The sequence below is a fragment of the Dermacentor andersoni genome, chromosome 2, assembly GCF_023375885.2.
Source record: "Dermacentor andersoni chromosome 2, qqDerAnde1_hic_scaffold, whole genome shotgun sequence".
Lineage (NCBI taxonomy): Eukaryota > Metazoa > Arthropoda > Arachnida > Ixodida > Ixodidae > Dermacentor > Dermacentor andersoni.
Window position 1 is genome coordinate 175,401,700 of NC_092815.1, and position 5,580 is coordinate 175,407,279.

The 5,580-nt window shown below is 47.2% G+C and overlaps 1 non-coding gene and 1 pseudogene across 1 annotated transcript; one reads left to right on the forward strand and one right to left on the reverse strand.

Moving 5' to 3' along the window:
- Positions 1-1,419: 1,419 nt before the first annotated feature.
- LOC126541079 (U2 spliceosomal RNA) lies at positions 1,420-1,596 on the reverse strand (annotated as a pseudogene).
- A 776-nt stretch (positions 1,597-2,372) lies between these two features.
- LOC126541058 (U2 spliceosomal RNA) lies at positions 2,373-2,562 on the forward strand. Its single transcript, XR_007601627.2, has one exon. It is a non-coding gene; the product is annotated as a U2 spliceosomal RNA (small nuclear RNA).
- Positions 2,563-5,580: the final 3,018 nt, after the last annotated feature.

Below are 5,580 nucleotides of genomic sequence, written 5' to 3' on the forward strand. Positions count from 1 at the left end.
CGTTCACCGAGCTGCGACGCTCTGTTCCGTCTTCCAATTCTCTATAGCAACATTTTTTTTTATTCTTTGAGTTTTGGGCTGCCAAATTTGTGGTGCGGCTCTTACGTGAGTGCTGCCCTTAGTCGATCATATACAGTAGATAAGCCGTTTCCTCCCTCATCTGAATGAGCAGTCGTGCGTAAGAGTTATTGGCAAGATAGTTGGAGCAGCCACGGTCAGCAAAGTCTGGAAGGGTGCACCTAGAAAACGCTATCTTAAAATAAGCTATGTAGTCAGTGTCCAATGCATAAGGCCATACCACCACTGGATGCTAGATGGTGTTCGTCCTGTCTGCAAGCAGTCGTGCCGAACAGAGAGCGTACCTGGCTGACCTTGTTGTTGCTGTCCTCTCAACTAGTGACTGACACCCACTATGGGCGAGTGGCCGACACAAGGATGGATAGAGCTGAATGCATCTAGAAAAAAATTTCAAGTGCAGATTTGCGGACACTAATAAATTTATTACGATATATTCAAGAAATTTAATGACGCAGCCTGAATCGAAATGCACGAAGAGTAATAATGATAAAGGAGGCCGACCTAAGTTGACACTCGCTTGAATCAAAATTAAATGCCTGCACGACCGAAGTTAACTTTGCACCGTAGAGTCGATGCTCCAATGGAAAGCATAACGGGAACAGTGAGTCTCGGGCCAATTTTACGCAAGGCAGCTTCAAAGACTCTTTTTGTCAGCATATTAGAGCAGCCGAGCGACTAAAGATAGGTGATATATTTCCTGCTCACCCCACACAATTCAAAGAGCGAATGCACTGAGCCAGACCTTTGTAGGCAGAAATTCAGAGTGAATCTGAGAGCCCATTTTCATAAGGGTTCCTTCATGCCTACGTCTATTAAAAGAAGAAATAATCAGTGCTCGAGGAATACCAGAGGCGGCAATATTCAGGAGAAACATTTAACATGGAGTTAGAGAGTGCTTGCACAGCAGTGCACGTTCGAAATCTAACCGCTGTGAAACATGCAGACAGTGTTATATCACAGGCATGACGGGGCCATCGGGAACCAGCGAGTCCGTAGGCTCTTGAAACTCACCGAGAGCAAGAGCTAGGATGAGCGTTGCTCTTGAACTTTACCCAGACGGCGTTCTGGCCATAAGCCGATGCGGCATGTTAGCGCGACGCAGCACAGAAGGCAAACTGTAACGGCCAGAAGAAACAAGGCCAGAGAAAAACATGAGCCATTCCACACCGCGAAGGTGGATGACCGGCGAAGCTGTTTGCTACACGACGCAGAGGTGAAACAGAATTTTGAACAAAGGTGCGAAATAATTTACCGTGATTTTGGCAGCGAAGCTGTATATGGCTAGGTTCTGATGGCAGAAGGGTCCGTGGGCAAGAGCAGTGCATATCAAGAATTTCTCCTCATACGTGTGCTATCAAAAATAGTGAAATATCGGGCCGACCCGCGGTGGAGGTGAAGCAGGTTCTAAGCAGTCCGCCAACTTGGAAAAATAAGTTTGATATCTTAGGCCCAAAAATAACCCGTATCAGATATTAAGCTGATGAGAACAGATGCTACACTTTGACCCGCGTCGGCCATGTCTACGTTCGCACCGCTCTCTCTTTGTCGGCGTTCCAAGCACTTGCTCCTTCACTCTCCTTTCGCTCTCCCGTGGTGGCGGCCCCGCAAACGTGCTGCTCACCAGGACCTCAAGGAGGAAAGAAATGCGAACCGCGCATGTGGCCCCGACCCCGCAAACTTGAAACGTTTCACTGGAGCAACTGCCAGGTTTCAGAGGTAGCTTGTGGAGAACCAGTTTTGAGTGGCCTGCGTTGTGTGTGACCGCTTGTGGTTTTCGAGTGACGTCACAACCATCACTGCACTGCTGGACGTCAACCAATTGACGATCCCCTTGGCTAAGGTGAAGCAATGTTTGTGCGCTCGGAGTGCCGTGAGGTGCATGTCTGTTCTACGTGCCGCGATTCGTTAGTAAAAGGTATCGTGCCGCGTTTTGCAACAATATATGGGTACATATACCCCTCGGTGCCTAGTTACCTTCCGAGGCTCAACATCGTGGAGGAGCGACCAGTTGTGCCTCGCCTTCCATTTATGTGCGCTCGGTGTTTGGCGCACGACAATGGACAGTTTGGTATTAAGGGGCCCACATACACAACTTCGCTAGTCATCCACCTTCACAGATTGCAATGGCAATTAATTTTTTTTGTGCATTCGCATGGTCGATGGGACCACTGCCCCGATGAGCCGCAGGTAAGTATACACACGTGACGTTTCGAAGGGAATTCCGCCCCGATAGAGCGAAAGGAAAGAAGATACGCAAGCGCGTGGAACACCGACAAAAAGATGGGCGTGCGAACATACAGGTGGTCGGTGCTGGTCAAAGTGTAGTATCTGTTCTTATCACCTCAGTATCTGATACGGGCTCTATTTGAACCTAGGATATTAAACTTACTTTTGGAAGTTGGTGGAGTACGTGCTTTAAGCCTGCTTCAGCTCCGCCGTGGGTCAGCCCGGTATTGCAATATTTTAGGGATCGACGCACAGTTCTTGCAACGCACACCAAGAATGCACGGAAGCCTAGCCATAAACAGCTTCGCTGTAATATCTGAAGCCTCATTATCTTTACTTTTTCGCCTACACATACCTTGTCGCAAGATATGTATACGTCAGCTAGGCATGTGTCGTATTGGACCCGGGTATAAAACGTTTTCTGCTTCTTTGAAAGAATATACTACAGTCATTTTCAATGAGAACGCCCTGGGCGTCGCCATAATGCCCCCTGGGCTTTGCTAATTGCTCGTAAACCTGTGCAGAAGCATTGCTGCTGCCGCGCGTGCCTTTGTACTCCCGCACCAGTCCAGATAGGAGGTTGCCGCTCTTCCCCATGAATGCGTACATGTTTACACGTACCGCAGTTCCTGATATACTTTTCTTGCTTTTGTCTCATTAGGGCCCCCCCGAGCTGACTTCATGAATTCAGAAGTGTCATAACCACCGCTGTGTGCACATTAGCGCTCATTATCAAACGTCAGCATTTGTTACTGCTTGTAATCAAAATAGTTTGTTGCATGGCAAATCAGTTTTGCGGAAGCTGGGCAAATGAAGCAGAAAAAAAAAGTTTCTTGTATAAAATTCTCGAAACAATAGCAGGTTGAGCAATGCACTGTCCAAATATTTATTGAATCTCGACCGCGAAAGACACTGGAATGTTTACTCCATCATCTTTCATTTTTTATCTACTGCAGTGTAAATAAAGTCATTCTATTTCTTCCTTTTTCTTTTGATACCTCGTGTTCCAGCATTATTTGCAATTATTGATACTACATAAATTTTCGTTTGAAAGTTCATAATTAGCGCGAAACTCGGAAAGCGCCCCTTTGGGGGCGAGTGTGTTACTTTAGAAAATCGGGGCCCTTTTCATCGCTGTACATAGCGTGACTCAACTCGAAACTAACACACCGGCGGCTATGACCGCCTTTCACTTGCTAATTTGGTCTGGGTCATCTTTAGAGAAGCACTGTGAGTCTTTGGGAACTCCGTCAATAGTAGAGCCGTTTCTCGGCTGCGTCTTTGAAAAGTGCATACGCGCTCACAAGCGAGCGCGAAGCGAACTCAACGCGATGTCTTCGCACGTTGTTAAACTCTCGCACGGCAGCGTGGGGGATGTTCCTTGGTAGCATCATTATAGACCCAACGTGTGCTTTTCCGATCACATTTAGGAGAGGCTGAGAAGCCTCCGTTATGCAGGGTTCTAGACACCCGACACGTACGAGATTGAATTCGAGTTGCGGGTAATTATCAAACCAAAACTAGATGCCGCGGCAAGTCCAGGGTACAACGAGATCAAAAGAAGATGAGGCAAATGCGCTTTTGCTGCAACTGCGGCAAAACGCGCGAGCAAAGTGCATTAGGCAGCGACCTACGACAGTGTGAGTCCCGCTACTCCTTGTCGCGATTCTACAAATTCAGTATTCACAAAGACCAGTATTTACAAAGAGGTTCCCCCGCCCCCTGTGCAGAGAAGCAGGCTAAAGCATGCTAGCTCAGGCCGATCTCTCTGCCTTTACCCTCCGGGGTTGCTCAGTGGCTATGGTGTTGGGCTGCTGAGCACGAGGTCGCGGGATCGAATCCCGGCCGCGGCGGCCGCATTTAGATGGGGGCAAAAACACCCGTGTACTTAGATTTATGTGCACGTTAAAGAACCCCAGGCGGTCGAAATTTCCGAAGTCCTCCACTACGGCGTGCCTCATAATCAGAAAGTGGTTTTAGCACGTTAGACCCCATAGTTAAATTTTTTTCTCTGCCTTCCTTTAAATAAATTATCTTTCTTAATATATATATAGAGCTGCTCAGAAGAGGAGGATGCTATCGCGGCCCACTTTAACAGCGAATTTTATTCGTCCTCCAAACTTTTGACATTTCTTTACTTTATGAAAAATACCTTCAACAGTAAGTGATTGGTTTATTTCTTAAGCCGCGACAGAACACCCCTAATAAGCCCCATAATATGCCTTCCGTTGACCCAACGTTCGTGATACGTGGTTTGTGATTTTGGTGAGCCAGCAATGCGAAATGGTGCACTGCGACGAGAGACGCGCTGCCTTCACGCAAGAAACGTTCACGTACCACGTGACGCCCGCGGTGATCGGTTGTTCTACATCCATTGCCATGGCCGTGAGTGGTGGCGCTGGCTAACAGTCTCCAGGGTTAGTTCTAGAAGGCGGAAATAATACCCTAGAAAGTGGATGGGAAAACGGCGCCACGGCAGCTGAGAGCATCCCACATGTAATGCGAAGACGTGGGTTCGCATCTTACCTGCGGCCAATTGTTTTTGATGCGAAAGCATCAAATTGAGCAATAAAGCCGGCGTCTGTAGTAGCGCAGCGGCACCTAAATTCCCATTGGCTGCGACGCCACGTCGTGGTAAGGCCTCGACGGAGCAGAGCGGGCGAAACGGAACACATGTCAAGGAGCTTTCACAAAGGCAGTAATTCCTGAAAACACGTTTTTATTTCGCCAGAACATTGACCATGATGTCCCCTCCCCAACTTCTTGCCCTTTTTTTCTTCTTCGCTAATTGTTATCTCAGTTGAGTTCATAGTTCTCCAAGACCACCGCGATAAATTCTGCTTTGTGTGTAAAATACATTTATAACGCTCTGTGTCACTTCCATGCGTCTTTACTGCTACGGCTATAATCTGTCCACACACTTTCAAAACTTCGTCTACATATTACGCATAACTAGCCCCTATGTTTAAACAATTATTAAGGAGGTGCCTGGTTTAGTTCACCAAGGACACCGGAGAAGTCTACTACGATCTTCGTATAACGTATAAAAAGAAAGGAAAGAGAAGGAGATTTAAGTAAATGTTCGCAACGCCGCTAATAAAGCGAGGAACGTTAAAGCTTCGCCACACATTCACCCTAATGTGACCCCGATTTCTACTGAACATGAACTATGAGAAACGTAGAATTATCTCGAAAGAGTGGAAAGTATAGCTGATAGCGGCCGTATGATCGTTCAGGACTCTGGTTTAAGAATTTTTTCTGAATGCGACATTTAAT